General features: G+C 37.1%; 2 pseudogenes; one reads left to right on the forward strand and one right to left on the reverse strand.

Annotated features, from left to right (window-relative positions):
* Nucleotides 1-431: 431 nt before the first annotated feature.
* LOC141498762 (solute carrier family 25 member 16-like) lies at nucleotides 432-11769 on the forward strand (annotated as a pseudogene).
* LOC141499700 (ubiquitin-conjugating enzyme E2 D3 pseudogene) lies at nucleotides 10362-16297 on the reverse strand (annotated as a pseudogene).
* Between the last annotated feature and the right edge of the window lie 2165 nt (nucleotides 16298-18462).

The following is an 18462-nucleotide window of genomic DNA, read 5'->3' on the forward strand; positions in this document are numbered from 1 at the left end:
ATTTTTCCAATTATTTAGATCTGATATTGTTTGGATGAGAAGTGCTTTATAATTGTGTTTATACAATTTCTTGGTTTGTCTTGAGAGGTAGATTCCTCATCCTCAGTTTCCAAAACTTTGTTACCACAAAAAGAGTTTCCATTCTTATTTTGGTACAAATAGGTTCTATTTTGTTTTCTTTGATCTCTTTGGGACAAAGACTTCATAATAGTATTTCTTAGATGCACAGAGATCAAGGATAACTTTTGTAAACCGGCTGAGAATAATAGCTGAGAAAAGATAGTCAGGTGATTCACACTTTATATAGGTGGAAGAGTTTGCCGATCTTTACAAAAAATGATTTTTACATAATGTGAAATTATCTGTGGAAGTGAAAATTCACAAAGGAAGAAGGAAGAGGGTTGTGCTCCCTGTAGGGAAGAAGCCAAAACATGTTAAAAGACACATGTTGCCTGGACACAGAGAAGCAAGAAAATGAGGAGAAACACAAGTCTGCTGGGGCAAGCCATATGAGACTGGTTGGAGCTGAAAGGAAGAACATTCTAGCAGGCACAAAGCTGAGGGACAGACATGGGAACAATCAGGTGAGGACAGATGGCATGGAGGAGACCCTCATCTGATACACTGGACTCAAAGGGGACTGACACAAAACCAAAATGCAGGGGCCAAACTAGCAGGTGTGTGGACAGAAATCAAAGTCTCTTCTCTCAGCACTGGAGATCTCAAGCCAAGCCCTGACCCAGAAGTGGGGCTGGTGTCTCTCTGCAGGTCTGTTTTTTCCTGATTTCACCTTGGAGGAATTTTTAAAAGATTTTTGTAGGGGTGTGGTGGGTGGGTGGTTGTAGAAGGCAACAGAGCCCTAGTCAAAAGGGTAGGAGCAGAAAAGAATCCAACTTTATGGCTAACTTTGCATAGGCATTTTGGATTGCAGATTTCATTCAAAATTACTTACTTAAACCCAAATTGCAAAATGTAACTTTACAGAAAGCAAGGTATGTCTATATTCCTTTCTATTCCCAGTTTTTTCAGAGATCTCTCATATGTAAGGTTTCAAACATTTGACTGAGCTTCCTGAATACTTTCTTATATATTTTGATTACATTTATCTAGCTCAGTGGGAAAAGTTGAGGTCCCCCACTAATATCATTTTACAGTTTATTTCCTTATGTTATTCTTTCACATTTCCATTATGAATTTGAATCTTATTCCATTTTTCATGTATCTGTTTACTATCGATATTAATTCATTGTCTACGGCTCCTTTGAACAAGATATTTTCCCTGCTTGTCCTATTATTTTAGCTAAGTTCATCATTACTATCCCTGCATTTTTTACATCAGTTGAGGTATAACTGTTTCTGTTCCAATCCCTTATTTTTTATGGTTTTTTTTTTGGTTTTTGCAAGGCAATGGGGTTAAGTGACTTGCCCAAGGTCACGCAGTTTGATAATTATTAAATGTCTGAGGTTGGATTTGAACTCAAGTCCGCATGACTCCAGGTCTGGATCTCTATCCACTGTGAACCTAGCAGCCCCTCCAGTTCCTTATTTTCAACAAAATAAATTGGTGGAGTTTGGTTTCTGATCCATTTTACAATCCAATTTATTTTGTGAGCAAACTCATTCCATTTATACAGTTATAATTACTATGCTTTTCCCTCTGTCCTATTTTCTTCTATTTCTCCTTCTGTCTTTCTTTTATGCTTTCCTCTTCTGACTATTTTGCATAGGACCACAGCCTGCTTTTATTCAACTGCCCTTTTATCACTACTTTTTATATCTCTTATCCCATTTTCCTACTTCACTGTAGGGTAAAATAGATTTTATGATTGAGTAAATATATATTTTCCTTTTTTGAACCAATTAAATATGTGAGGTTCAAAAATTGTCCCACATCCATTTTCTTCCACTCCACTACATAAGTTATTCATTGTACATCTGTCTTATGTGAGATCATTTTCCCATTCTTTCTCTCCCTTCTACCTTCTCCAAGGGAATCGATATTTCTCAGCTGTTCATCTATTTTATGTAATCTCTACTTTATTGTCTCTGTTCCAAACCCTTTCTATGTAAAATCCTTCTACCTTCTCTAATAATGATAAAGTCCTTGGTAAATATGTGTATCATTTTCCCTTATAGAAAAGTATAGTTTACCCTTTATTGAGTCCCTTAGGATTTCTTTTTCATATTTACCTTTATTTGTTTCTTTTGGATCTTGTATTTGAAAGTCACATTTTCAACTCTTGTCTTTTCATCACGAATGCTTCAAACTCTATTTTGTTGAATGTCCATTTTTTTCTTAATTTCTCCATTTCTTAATATGTTTCTGCAGAGAACAGGCATGTACTAATTGGAATGTTCTTAGATCATGTGGTTCCACCCACAACTACTTTATCCACTGAGTGTTCTGACAGCAGATGTGTTTCCACAGAAAGCAAACCTGTAGTTGGTAGTGTAAGGAAGAAATTGGGAAACTTTTCTGGACAAAAAAAACCAACCTTTATTAAGAGAAGCAAAAGTATGAACTCAGAATGTACTGGACAGACTATAGTCCCCATCTGTTTCTCTCAAAGGTGGGCTTCTTTTCTCAGAAGACCTCCCAGTTTCTTTCTTACACCGGAATGTACTCAGAGTGTCTACTACCACAAATATCTTTTCCTCTGAGTGTTCAGAGATTAGATATGCTTCCACAGAAAGTAAGCCAGTAGTAACTGAAATCTTCCTGAAAGGCTGAAATGTTCCTGTGTCTCCCACCACAAATATCTTTTCCTCTGTGTACTATATAGTTGAATTGATTTTTCCTCCTTCCTAAATAAAAAATATCATTTGTCCCATGACATGGCTCTCAGGGAAGAGGAGAGGGAGAGGGATAAATGGGATCCTATAATTAATAGAAAACATCCATGAAAATAAATCAAATTTGGTCAAGAATCAGAAGGGTATTAATGGAGAGGTAGGAAGGAAGAAAGAAAGCAGGGAAGAAAGAATGCAGTTCTGGATGTGCAGAGTGATTCCTTCCACATCGGCAGTCTCTGGATCAGGGTTTGGCTTGAGTTCTCCAGTGCTGAGAGGGGAAATATTTGACTGTTTTGACCATTTGTCCTGCATGTCTGTCTTTTGACCATACACCATAGGATATCATGTGTCTTTCCTCAGGCCATCATGAGACTGGCCCCAACACCCACCTAATCTTCCTCCTGCTTTTTTTTCTCTGTCCCCAATCCCCATGTGTCCTTGAGCCAATCTTTGTCCCCCTCCCTACACAGGTGTGTGATCTGTTTCCTGCCTCTCTTCCTCCCTTGCAGGCAGGTCCATTAACAACTTCACATTATGATCTTAATCGTGCTCCTTAGAGGTTTGTCTAATGGTACTTTTACAAAGTAAAAATTGTTTTTGATAAAAAGTTAACATTATTTGAAAAGCAGTTTTGCATAAATATTATAGGAGAGCAACATCCCATACAATGAATCAAATTAAACTATAAATGGATAGATGAATTAGATATAATAAATAAAATTTAAAAAGTGGTAACTGATGACAGGGTCAGTGAGACCCTTAAATAAGAGATATGACTATAATTTATAATCACTCTAGCATAGTCCCACAATCTATTAATTTATTCATCAAGAGTTATTGATTAGGTTCCTCCTTGGTGTTATACACATAGAAGGAAAGGTGGCTAAATGAAACAATCAACAAACATTTCTTAAGTAACTCCTGCATTACAGGATCTATGCTAGGATCTGGAGATGGAACCACAATTAGTGATACAGTTCCTAGACACTAGAAGCTTTTGTAATAATGAGAAAGAAAATACAAAAAAAGAATATAGAGAAAAATGCAAATAAAAGCAAATACGAGACCGCCTGGTAGTGACCACTAGCAGTTGGGATCATAAAAAGGCCCATGGAATAGGTAATGATTGAATTTCATCTAAATAGAAGAGAGGGAAGGACAGAGCATCAGCTTCAGAGACCAAAAGGCTGATTTCAATTTCTTCTTTGGACCACACTAGCAGCATAGCCACAGTAAAGTCATCTAAACTCTTAGTGATTCAGACAGTTCTTGAAGTTCACAAAAAAAAAAAAAACATTCACATGGGTTGTTAATCTTACTGACAGGCAGAAAGGTATAAGTGATTTGACTTGGAATACTCTGACTTGCCCTTGCTCAAGGCCACATATGTAGTAATTACCTGAGGTCGGGTTTAAATTCAGTTCTTCCTTACTGCAGGCCCCATGATCTAATCACTGTGACACCTAAATAGAAAAATTCAGAGATCCCAGAAGACTGTGGCCATAGATTGCCTTGAAGACAGGGACGAGTAGGAAAGGAACTCATTCTCAGGGCATTGAATTTTTCTAAGCACTCAGCCCCTTATAAATTCACCACCCACCCTCTAGTTGTCCTACCAGAGTTAAAAATCTGTTCAAATATCTTTATGTATGACAGGTGTAAGGGATTGGGAACAGGTCCTATAATCCAACAAAGAATGTAAATTAACTTTCAAGTAACCAGCAAGAAAAGTTTCACATATTCCATTGAAAAACTTGAACTTGACTACTGTGCAATCCCTGGCTTTTGGCCTTCTTTGCTCTCTTTCTATATAATGACTTTGCCCAGTGGGAGTGCTAGCATTCTTCACTCTGTCTTGCTGCTACCACTAGACTAGTAACAAGAGTGAATTCCTTCTACAACACAATGAAAACCAGTAACTCTAATAAATTAACATTATGTACATATATATGTTTATATATATACATATATAAACACACATATAATATCTATACATAGATTCCATGCTGATATGGTCTACTTCTTACTTTGGAATTTGAATGCCTTTATTGTATATAATAATGAATACCAAAAAAAGAGAATGAAGGACAAACAGCATCACTGTATAATTGATAAATGGAGAAATTTAAAAAAAGAGAATGAATAATGAATACCATCACTCAGGTGGTCTGCATACTTACAGATTTGTTCCCTCTGAAATGAAACCCCGAGACCCTCAGGAAAGCTCTCTCAGCATTGAAATTAATTAGCCCAGCCTGGCACCAAAAAGGTGGAGAGAGGAAAAGGGACTTGCCCAAGGTGTTGAAAATGATGTGAAACAGAGTTTCTGAACTCAGGTCTTCCTGCTTCTAAGCCCAGGATGCATAGCTACTATTCAACCTATAAGGCAGTAAGAATCCTTTAACAGCGTCCTCATAAATTATGAGACTTTAGCTTCTACCTTCCTGACCTTAAAGTATGTACACAAACACACACACACACACACACACAGTCATGAAATATCTTCAATGTTCCCTTCTAGCAGATGTTACTTCCATTCACATGTGTAAAATTCATTCATTCAACAAACACTGAGCAACTGTGGTGTACCTCATCTTATATCTTGGGTTTCTAAGGAACAGTTGTAGGTGTGGAATGATTTCATGAAATATCTGATGTTCCAAGTAGGGACTCTTGAATCATCAAGCTAGTAAGAAGAGTCTGGAATGTCTGTAAGTTTAGGCATAGCAGGCAAGTGATCAGCCACCTGATGTCCTGCAGCAGTAAGCCCATGTCCAGTGCAAAAAAATTGCACTCCATGCAAGAAAGTTGGAGTAGTGCCCTTGTATCCCAAGACCAAATCTGTACTTTTAAAGTCACAAAAAAGACTGGAAAATCAGAAAAATGCACTTGACTCTTCTGTGGCAGCAGGAAGCATGAAAACACAAACTCAGAAGAGGACAACAATGCAAAAACCTCTACATTCAAAGACTGAAGGAGAAATATGAATTAGAGTCAGGCCCCAAAAAACCTCCTGGAAATGATAGAAGGGAATTTAAAAACCATTTAAGAGATGTTGAAGAAAAACTGGAAGAATCAGTGAGAGGTACAGAAGAGAACTATGAAAATAGAGTCACCAGTCAAAAAAACAGGAAAAAGGTATAAAAATTCACCTGAAGTAAACAAATCCTTATGAAGTAGAATTAAAGAAAGAAATATAAAAATGTACAATGAAAATAATTCCTTAAAAATGATAATTGACTAAGTACAAGCTAAATTAATGGCTCTCAGACCTCAAGAATAAAGTAAATGAAATTTAAAAAATTAAAAATAGAGATGGCTAGGTGGTGGAGTGGATAGAGCACCAACCCTGGAGTCAGGAGTACCTGGGTTCAAATCCGGTCTCAGACACTTGATAATTACCTAGCTGTGCGGCCTTGGGCAAGCCACTTAACCCCATTTGCCTTGCAAAATCCTAAAAAGAAATTAAAAATAAATTATGCAAATAAAATACTTCACTGAAAAAAATCAAGTGACATTCAAAATAGAACCATGAGGTATAATTTCAGAATTGCTGGATTACTTGAAAGTCATGATAAAAAAGACCTTGGACAGTCTCTTCCAAGAAATTATAACAAGGAAAATTGCCCTATATCTTAAAACAGAGAGTGAAAGAGACATTGAAAGAATCCACTGATCACCTCCTGAAAGATACCAAAATGAAACTCCATGTAATATCATAGTCAAGTTCCAGAATTTCCCAGTCAAGTAGAAAATTCTGTAGGCAGTTATAAAGTAACAATACAGATATCAATAAGAGAAGAAAAAGAAATGTAAGGGATTAGAATAAACATTGAGGAAGGAAAGCTACAACTCTTTATGATGATATACTTAGACAATACTAAAGAATTCATCATAAAACTAGATGAAATCATTAATAACTTTAACATTAGCATTAACTACTTTAGTTGGTTTATAAAATAAACCAACATAAATCCTCAGACTTTGATTTACTTTTTAGTTTGATTGCAGGATTAAGCTCCCTTCTTTAGGAAAATCTAGCCCTAATAGCTAAGCCAAACTAACAAAGATATTCTCTTAAGATAGATCACTTACAGATTTATCAAGTAGATATTTATATATTTATAATTTTAGGAATAAAATAATCATGAGATTAAAATAATATTTTCTGTCAGTTGGAGAATAGGGCATAGACAAAAAATAAAGTTCTTTAGACTTAGTAAATAAGCTCCCTTAGCTAGAAGTTAAATATAAGCTAAGTCTTATAGTCTTCAATAGTTGGGTTCCCCTTTCTGCCAACTTAAGGATGGGATGTGAAGGATGAATGATTACTACAAACCACAAATTTATAGTGTAAATGCAGAGCCTTTGAAAGGAAGCTTTCTGGTTCCAAAATTCTTTAGCTGTGGGGCAAGAATGTCTGTGGTAATCTCACTTTGATAGATAAATGTTGCCAACAGTACAAATTTGGATTAAGAAAACCTTGGAGAAGCATACCAGGCAGATGGCCTGCCTTGTCTAACTGAATTATGTTCAAAATAATTTTCCTAAAATTGATGATATGTGTTTATTCTTTTCATTCTCTTATAAAATAAACTCTGTAAATTACTTCTTTGTCACTAATTGATGAGTCATTAGTTGATCTGACTTAAGGGAAATTTGTCACTCATTCTATTATATCATTAATTTTTTTAACTTGGAAACTATATGTGAGAATTATTTCCTTATTCAAATAATTGCTGGGTTTTTTTGTTTTTACCCAAGCTCATACAGCTAGGTAATCATTAAGTATCTAAAACAGATTTAATCTCAGGCCCTCTTGACTCCAGGACTGGTGTTCTATCCACTATGCCACCTTGCTGCCCCCCAGATAATTACTTTTTCTTGACAGTAACAATTTGTGATTTGGGAGCTCTCAAGCCAGAAACAATAATGGTTCTTAGTAACTGATTAGAAAGAGATTATGGGGACCCCTTTGCTAACACTACACCCAAGGTGTTTAAATATTCTATCGCTAATAAAGAGTGCTGGTTCAAAATTCAAGGACAATGAGGAGCACATTCTGGTAAGAGTAGGTAGGCACCCTGTAGAGCACATTCACCTCTGGTCACAAGGGATCAGGGATTCTGAGGAACGTTCTGAGGAACGTTATCACTTATGAACCCAATGGAACTGGAATGCTGAGGACGATTATCAATTGCAGTCCCAAGGAAACAGATGCCTTTCATGGCTAATGGACCAGGACACTGATGAGGAAAGCAATGATTAAACTTCTCCCCAAATCACATCAATTGGGGATTGTCAAAAATGTTCTAACCCCAGGGCGGCTAGGTGGCACAGTGGATAGAGCACTGGTGCTGGAATCAGGAGTAACTGAGCTCAAATCCAGTCTCAGACACTTAATAATTACCTAGCTGTGTAGCCTTGGGCAAGCCACTTAACCCCACTGCCTTGCAGAAAAAACTTAAAAGAAATGTTCTGACCCCTAGAACTATTTCTTAAATATCAGTGTAAGAAAGGTTGAAGTGTCAGACAATTCCTGTCTTGTTCACCTGACCCAGCCTGTGACCACACATATTTGAACTTCAAATGAAGTATAAAATACAAGGGTAACAATCATTTCCTCAAACAAAGCAAAAGATGAAACAAAACTTATTCAAAGAGATAAGTAGGGAAACTATATCATCCTAAAAGTTAGACAATAATGCAATATCAATAATACACACACACACACACACACACACACACACACACACACACACACAAACACACACACACATATATATGAAATGGCAGAGCTTCCAAATTCTTAAGGAACAGATAAATGAGTTACAAAACATTATCACCAAAAAGAAGTTATAGTGATACTATATTACTAATGGATTACCCCAAATTTCTCAAACTTAAGTCATTAAGAAACCAAGGACATGAAAGCAATGTTTTTAAAGTTAGATATGATAGAACCCTGGAGAAAAATGAATGGAAATATAAAGGAATATATTTTTTTCTCATCTGAACATGGCAAAATAAGTATTTATTAGGGCATAAAAACCTCATAAATGGAGAAAAAGAGAAATATTAATGTAGAAATACAGATCTTTCACAGATCATAATGCAATATGAAGTGCCAAGTTGAAGAAACATTAAAAACCGTCAACTAAAAAATCTAATTCTAAAAAATGAATGACTCAAAGAACAAATCAAAGAATGAAGGAATAATTTCATTAAAGAGAGTGGCAACAGTGAGGTAAAATACTAAAATTTTTGGGATGCAGCCAAAGCAACACTTAGGAGAAATTTCTATCTTTAAATGTTTATATCAATAAAACTTAGAAAGAACAGATCAAGGTTTTGAGTATGAAACTTTAAAAAGTAGAAAAAGGACAAATAAAAAATCTCCAATTAAACATCAAAATGAAAATCCTGAAATCAAATATGAGATTAAGGGAAAAAATTAAAATCTAATGAATAAAAGTAGATGTTGGTTTTATCAAAATATGTAAACCATAGGTTAATTTGATTAAGCAAAAAAGAAGAAAATCAAATTACTAGTCTCTAAAATGAAAGGGTGAATAAGAAACCGATGAAGGAGGAATTAAAGCAATGAATGGGAGTTATTTTGCTCAAACTGATGCCAGCAGAAATGGATGAATACATACTTACCAAAATTTAAACTGCCCTTGTTAATAGAAGACGACATAGAAGACCTAAATAATTTTATCTTTAAAAAAAATTGAATAAGACATAAATGAGTTTCTCAAGAAAAAAATCCTAGGACATGATGGATTTGAAGGTAAATTCAAACCAAGAGAACAATGTAGACATTAACAAAAGCACTGTGAGATGATTAATCTTCAGAGAGCTGGGAAAATCTTATTAGACCAATTATGGACAATGTTATCCACATCTAGAGGAAGAAAAATAAAAACAAACAAAACAAAAGAAAAATCAACCCTTCAGAAACTGATGAACATGTTATGAAAATTATCTCATGTATCTTTTTCGCTTTATCCTAATTCCTCATACCCAAAATGGCTAATATATAAACATGTTTATACAAAATATGTATGTACAATGCTAACCTGACTGTTCACCACTGAGGGGAGGGGGGGGGAGGGAGGATGGAAGGAAACTTTGTAACTTAAAAATATACAGGGGCGGGTAGGTGGCGCAGTGAATAAAGCACCGGCCCTGGAGTCAGGAGTACCTGGGTTCAAATCCGGTCTCAGACACTTAATAATTACCTAGCTGTGTGGCCTTGGGCAAGCCACTTAAACCCATTGCCTTGCAAAAAAAAAAAAAAAAAACCTAAACAAAATTAAAAAAATATACATGTACATATGGGTGAGAATAAATAAATGTTAAAAAAGATAGTGAATTCAATTAAACATTTAATAACTTTTCATCCCAATTGTACATAAATTTTGTGAAAAAAATGTTTAGGGAAAAGCCATATCAAGTTACTTTTATGACACAAATATGAATTTGATACCTAAAAAGGTATGGAAATAGACACAAACTAATACTTGAAATGGTATATCAATTTTGAGAAATAATTTGGAATTATACAAAAAATTTAACATACTTTTTTTAAACTTTTAAAACAAAGACATCATTACACCAAAAGGAAGCTATCAATAGAAAAAAGGTCCCATATATTCCAACATATGTAAAATAGCATTTTTGGGACACTATGAATTTGAAACAAAGTAGATGTTCATCCACTGTGCAAGGGTGTGGAACATAAATGTCTTGCAATACTAATACTGTGGACTAAGAAATAGTGTTTGTGGCCACTACCCTGTCTGTGGCTGTCCTGTAGGGTATTGTCGACCTGAATTCATTATCTTCTGTCATGAGTTGGATACTGGAGGTTCCAAGTCTCTTATTGCAACCCCCTATCCTCCCAGCACAGGCAGCCCCATAGCAGAGATGGTGGCACTGGCAGTCCCTGGGACTGGAAAAGCGGGTCATGGGAGCTCCAGTCCACCACAAATGGTGTCAGCTCACAGGGACTTCTACTGGTTGCTCACTGTTTTGGTAGGATCTATGACAAGATGTTGTGTCAAAATGATCATTGCACCTTTGGATACAGAGAAGATATTATTATGGGCACATAATCAATATCACAAACATTTAAGAGTGATTTCTACATTGTGTGCAATCCCTAGAAATTATGTTATCTTGGTCTGTATAAAAGAAATAGAGCAATGATGATTAGAATCCTTCCCTATGGGGGCCGCTGGTTGATACAATGGATACAATGGACCAGCCCTGGAGTCAAATGGATTTGAGTTCAAATCCAGCAACACACTCTTAATACTTACTTAGCTGTGTGATTTTGAGCAAGTTATTTAACCCCATTGCCTTGCAAAAAAAAGAATCTATTCATATGGTGCAATTCAACTTAAGTGCATTGACTATTAGAAAATTGAATTACCACAAAACTTGGAATTTTTGAACATAGATACCAGAGAATGGCTGGCTCCATGGCAGATATGAAAGCACTCACCTATACTTACATTCTTGAAATGGTTAGAGTTCACCTGGAAAGGAAAGGAGAACATAAGTACACAGGAACTGTTCTTGCATTCAAAACAAATGATTCAAAGGAAGGTTGTTTTGTGATTTTTACAGAGGACTGATGGCAGCTATTGTAGGAATTGCTCCTTATACAGGGGTTTCATTTTTTGTTTTGAATATCTTAAAGAGTATAATATATTTTTCTGAAAATGCTTTGTGTTAGTACCACTAGAGCAATAGCACAGACAATATTTTATGCACTTGATGTAACCCTTCATCACATGCAATTAGGTACTTTTCTCCCAGTTTTCAAACTTCCTCATAATATTGAAGACATTGAACTATGAGTACAGAAAACATGGGATTCACAGAGGACACTACCAGGCCCTGTTTCTTAGATACATTCACTGTGGTCCCTCTCAAGTCATGATATTCACAGCTATGAACACATGAAACTGTTTTAGTACCTCAAATGAAATCAGTTTCCTTAAGAAACCGTATCACATCAGACAAATATACATCATTTATAGATAGATCAATAGAAAGATATGCTGTTTTACTTTAATATTGGTATTTGGGGAGGGGGAGTGTGTATGGATTAAATGAAGTTAAAAATTACTTTGATGTTGCAAGCCCTGCGATGGGACTATTTTATTTTGTTTGAAACCAGAAATCAGAAATGCTCCCTTTGATTTTTATGTGATTATTTGTGGTTTTCTATTATGAAACACTTCCTTAGGCAAACTGTGTTTATTAAATTAAACAGTTTCATTAAAATAATTAAAAGATTTGAGGTACTGCTGATATTCGTTGTTGCCCATTACAAGTTTTCTGAAATTTACTCTTGGCTTTATTAATATGTCCTTTCTAGTGCTTTTGTGGGTTTATGCAACTTTATTGAAGAAAAATAAATCGGGGCAGCTGTGTGACACAGTAGATAGAGAACCAGCCCTGGAGTCAGAAGGATTTGAGTTCAAATCCAGCCTCACAAACTTAATACTTACTTAACTGTGTGACCTTGGGCAAGTCACAACTCCATAACTTTGCAAAAAAAAACCCCAAAATAGAAATCAACTATTAGCAGGGTTATTAGCTAATCACTCATTCATTGATAACTTGCATCATTTATTCAGTGCTATGTTGAACAATGTATTGGAAAATAGATTAGCTAGTAGCTCCAAGACTCCCAACAAAATTTAAATTAAAAGTGGAAAGAAGTCCCTATTTTGGAATACAAGGGGTGTTTGACTTCCATTTTCCATTCTCAGAAGAAGAATTCCATTATTGGAATATATTGGTCATTTCTTTATTGGAATATATACTGTAATTTCATTTATATTGGAATAATGGTATAGGTCATTCTTTTATTGATGTGCATAAAGTACATCATTTTCTTTTCTGTTGATGCTATCGATTCAGTACCTATTCTCCAAACCCATCAGTTATGAGCATAAAGTATATCACAAAGCCTCAAATCTCTAACAATGGAAGTCTTAAACAAGATGGATGTTGTTACATTAATGTTGCTTCCTTTGATATGACATTTGTACATCCATATCCCTCTCTTCAGATGGTATTTTCAAGCATCTGTTAGATTAGTGAGGAATGCTTTAGTTTCATAACCAAATTAGAATGAAGACATTGGTCACATAACACACACGCTTCATTTTTTTAAAAACATTTGAATCTTGGGCAATTGTTCTCTTGCAACTACTTTGCAGTTTCTAAAATCAGTTATTATCTAAAGCTGGAGGAACTTAAGTCTTCTCAGACAAGCAAGTGCATGAATGGAAGGAGGTAAACAAAAAACATAAAATCAAAATGAGCTCGATAGGGAAGCAAGCAGAGAAGAAAATCAAAAAAGGATCAATTATTTTAAGTTTATTCCAGCTATAATGCAGGTTATTCACATGTTAAGGTAGTATCACATGGCATACTTCTGAGTCCATTCTCGACATATTCTGTTATACATGTCTCTGTCTGTTTTATAGATGCGTGCAATCTCTGGCACCAAGGGGTCATCTGGGTTTGGATCACATAGCAGTGAACAAATAGACAAAAGAACTCTAGAAACAGTTAAAGCAGGAGACCACTGAGATCTGAGAATATCGAGACAAATGCTGCCATTACTGTTAATATTGGGATGATAAATTCTTGTTGTAAATGCCACTTTGGGTGGTTTGAAGGGATAGTCTGTAGGGAAATGAATTGTCAAAAAAAATACCCCGCCTTGATATGGGCTGTCATTAGGTCCCATAATGGTGGCTTGCCAATGAAACATGTCGTCCCCAACTGGACCTGCAGAACACTGAGCTGGAGGGTCACGGGTTAAGTCGCTAAGTTCTTTATTAATCCGTTTCAGCGCCATGGTGTGTGCTTCTTTCCGCCGTACTCTGCACTCTCTCGGTGGGTAGAAGGATTGGACCAAAATTTCGGATTATCCGGGCGGCAGGGAGGGGTCAGGGGACCAGGATCTCTCTTCTCACCCCTGCTCAGTCCCACACAGGTGCTTACGGGATCCAAGTTGGGCAGAGAGGGCGGATTGAGCTGAGGAGGGAGGAGAACAAGCTGGAGGCTGAGAGAAGCCAGGAGAATAGAAGAACCATAAGGGGTGGGAAATTAGTGAGGGCTGCAGTGGCGGGTCTCTATGTCCCTACTCTTTATTAGAGCATTTTTTTTAGAAATCATGGTAAGTAAAAACTCCAACCTTAGATGGAGCCTAATGAAAAACTATGCTGGATTTTTAAAATGAACTGGATTCATTTTGTTTTCTGATTCAGATTTAATATGTGCTTATTGTAGCAAGAAGGTATTGTGAAATTTTTCTTGCTCAGTTGGACAAACTTGTTTGTAGGTGAGATAAAGTTCTCTGATATGATGGAATATTTTCCATCAGTTTTGAGATAAGGCAACCTATTTCTAAAAGGAATTCCTAGAAAGCATGTGAATAAAGGTAGGGATTTCAAAGAACAAACCAGGACTTCAAGATTTTATTTGTAGAAGTGGGTTGCTTTATGACTTCTGTTATACAAGATGTATAGGTTGACTTTCAGTATGCTCATTTTTGTCAATGTATAGCTCAAAGGGCATTCACTGTGCTTGGATACAGTAGAATGATATGCATATTAATATATTACTGTATCAAAATGTTCCAAGAAAGAGATTTCTCCTCTTGTGTAAATTTACACAATGGAGTTACTTAATATAATTTCTAGTGATCTCCTGTCGTTTAAAACCAAGCAAGTTGAAAATGTCAGGATTCATTCTTTGTAGCCACTTATTTAGTGGGACACCTTGGTCATTATAAGGTAAGGTCCTTAAACAGGCTTAATTGGATTGAGCTAATCCCCATTCAATGATTAAGTCTAAAAAAGAAAGAAATGAAACAAAGAATGATCTCTTTTACCTAGCTAGTTAAAAAACTATCAATATAGCAGTGGAAGACCCTCAGGATTTCAGGACAAAACAGAAAAAAATGCTCTTTACTTTCTATCAGAACCAATTTAGATGTAAAGGGAGAAACAACAGCAAACAGAAGGGGCAAAGAGGAAATTACATCTATGGATAGGGGCAGAGATTATGACAGAACAAATATAAATGAAAATCACAGAAAATAACACAAATAATTTTGCTTCTATAAAGCTGAAAACATTTTTGCATAAAGAGATCAAATGCAGTTAAAATAAGAAGGGCAACAGGTAAGTGAGGAAAACCACCTAAGCACTAAATTTCTTTGAGGGTCATTGCATATGGGAATATAGAAGGAAGTGCTTCCATTTTCCAAGACTGAATAATTTACTAGTAGGTCAAAGGAATGGGAAACTTTCAAAGAAAGAAATGCAAGCCATCAAAATGGTCCAAATCCCTCAGAATAAAACAAATTCCCATGAAATCAACCCTGATCTTTCAGTTTGTAAATCAGAAAGATAAACAGTTTGAGGGCAAGTCTCTTTTTTCTGACCCAAATTAAGGTCCATGGAAACGCCCCTTTAAACAAAAGAGATGCTAGGCAGAAGGGAAGGGAGAAATTTTCTAGACTGTCTCCTCTCCAAGCCATAGTTGGAGGAAGGGAGGATGGAAATACCCAAGTGAGGAGGGGCGGGAGGGAGTGTCCTCTAAGATTGGTCCCTGCAGGTCTCCACATACCACACCCCAGGCTAGCTCCTCATCCACTAAGCCACAGACCTCCAGACAACAAAGGCCTGGGCAGGCCCGAAGCCCGGGGAAGCAGCAACCCTGGAGGCCTAGTCACACCCAGGTTCATCCCAACACACGTTCATACATACATACACCCACACACACGCACAAGCGCACAAACACACGAACACGGATGATCAAACCTATATTCATAACACATGGAAAAACAAAATAATATTAATACCTTTCACCCACCCTTACGCACATCCTCCTGAGCACGAAGAAAAATCAATTGGGGAGGGGTTTGGGGGTGGTCTTGTTGAAAATCGCGGGGGGGGGGGAGAAGATAGGGAAGATAAGGAGAAGAAAGAAAAGGGCTGAGGCCGGAGCAGAGGAGGGGGCACTTACCTCCCTCACGGCTCCTTAGGCACTTGCAGGATCCTCAGGGTCGGGCAGACTGGAGAACGAACGGAGGGAAACGGGGGCTACAGCAGGAGGTGTGGAGGGGGGAGGACAAGGAAAGTGGAGAGCGCCCCTCAGACCTCCAGGTGCTGCTCACTCCCGCACATCTTCTGGCAGAGACAAAGGAGACTTCCACTCAATAGAGGGCAGGAGGGGGCGAGTAATGTGACGTCATTGCAGGGCGGGGTTTGTCTCCTCCCAGAACAGAGGAAGAAGAGAGGAGGGGGCTCTGTGACGTCAGTTCGAGAACAATGGGGAGTCCCCCGCCCCGGTAATTTCTCTCAGCCCCCATCCCCCGAGCTTGTCGAGGTTAGGCGGCCCGGGCTTGATCAGGGTCTGAGAGTCCCCGAGGGCCGTCTGCTAGGACTGGGGATGGGGCCAGCAGCCGAACTCAGTTTATGGCTCTTGTGGATGGACTAGTTTGAGGAAACAGCTAGAGGGAAGCCCAGGGTAGGGAGTGGAAACTTTTAGAAAGGGTATCTTGAGCTCCCCTAAAGGAAGAGCACAAAAACTGCAGCAACATCTGTGAACCACCAGCCCCTGAACAGGCCTTGGTCAGCGCACAGCCCCCAGAGCAGAGGAGGAAGGGGCTGGTCTGGGAAAGGGCCAAGGTTCAGCCTCCTTTTGCCAGGAAGAAGGAGACAAAGATGGGGGAAGTTCAGGGAGAAACAGTGAGAAACACAGGAACCAATTTCGTATCTACCCATTTTGTTTATGTGTGGGACCCTGAACTAATTATACAGAATTTAAACCTTCCAGAAACTGGAGAGGAGGGAGTCATAGGTTTCTTTCTGACTCAGTTTCTTATATCAAGTGACTTCATTAATTTCTTTCTAAAATTATTTCAGGTTTCGGGTTTTATTCTTTCCAAAACCAGCTGCCCTGTCTCTAGTGAACTGACACAGTTGGAGACACACTGGACTCAAAAGACCTAGACTGAAGTTCTGCCTTACACATTGTGCGACTATAGGGAAACCACTTAAATTCTCTAAATCTCAATTGCCATATCTGCAAATTAATGGTGATAATATCTGCTAAGTAAATTATATAGTGGTTGTGAAGTTCAAATAGGTTATTTGCACAGTACTTTTAAAATTATGACATACTACAGAAATGTTTATTATCATTATCTTTTTTTATTAATATTTGTCATTTTTGATGGAATCTACATATTGTTCAATTGACTCTTCTTTTTCTTGTTCTTCAGAAAAATGTACAGATTTACTGCATTTTTTAACTCAATAAAAGTGTTGGGATGTTCACTCATCTGCTTCAGGCTCCATGAAATGTCTTTAGGACAATTCTAGGAGAAGATAGACTGTGAAGATCACATGTTACTCAAATTGCTCCCACATGATTTTCAAATTTTTTCATAGGTCTCTATATGTTGCAAACTTTTCATCATGGCAGCTTATAGATATTAGGAGCATTTGGAAGGCTATTGAAAACACTGTTTTTAAATTTTAAGGATCAATTTTATGACTAGAAAATGGGGGCAAAAATTTTTTTCAATGACAATGTCCCAATTCCATTTGCAATAATGAACATTTCTCATCTATTCACCTTTGAAAACTAATGAGTTTCTGATGGTTAATTCCTATCACCAGTTCATGTCTTGTTTCATTAGGCACTAACTTTTTACAACCTGTATTTCTGTGGCTCACTTTCTACCATATCCTTCTGTAGTTTGTACTAATAGATAAATCTGGGATCCCTAAGCAATATCTTCTTTAATTTCTGCTGACAATGCCCTGATGTGGGATTTCCATCAGAAATCACTTCCTTTTCTAGAGAAACTAATGAAGAGCACATGCTCAGTGGGTCTGTACACATATTGGATTTTTTTTTTGTCATAAGGAGAACTTTTATTTTTTTAAGATTTTATTTATTTTGAGTTTTACAATTTCCCACCTAATCTTACTTCCCTCCCACCACCACCCACAGAAAGCAATTTGTCAGTCTTTACATTGTTTCCATGTTGTGCATTGATCCAAATTGAGTGGGATGAGAGAGAAATCATATCCTTAAGGAAGAAACATAGAGTATAACAGATAAGAATATTAGAAAACAAGATATCAGGGTTTTTTTGTAAATTAAAGGAAGTAGTCCTTGGACATTGTTCAAACTCCACAGTTCTTTCTCTGGATACAGATGGCACTCTCCATTGCAGACAGCTCAAAATTGACCCTGATCATTGCACTGATAAAATGAGGGAATCTATGATTGATCATCATAGCCATGTTGCTGTTAGGGTGTACAGTGTTTTTCTGGTTCTTCTCATCTTACTCAGCATCAGTTCATGCAAATCCCTCCAGGCTTCCCTGAAATCCCATCCCTCCTGGTTTCTAATAGAGCAATAGTGTTCCATGACATACATATAAGTTTGCTAAGACATTCCCCAATTGAAGGACATTTACTTGATTTCCAATTCTTTGCCAACACAAACAGGGCTGTTATGAATATTTTTGTACAAGTGATGTTTTCACCCTTTTACATCATCTCTTCAGGATATTGACTCAGTAGTGGTATTGCTGGATCAAAGGGTAT

The sequence above is a fragment of the Macrotis lagotis genome, chromosome X (assembly GCF_037893015.1).
Source record: "Macrotis lagotis isolate mMagLag1 chromosome X, bilby.v1.9.chrom.fasta, whole genome shotgun sequence".
Taxonomy (NCBI): Eukaryota; Metazoa; Chordata; class Mammalia; order Peramelemorphia; family Peramelidae; genus Macrotis; species Macrotis lagotis.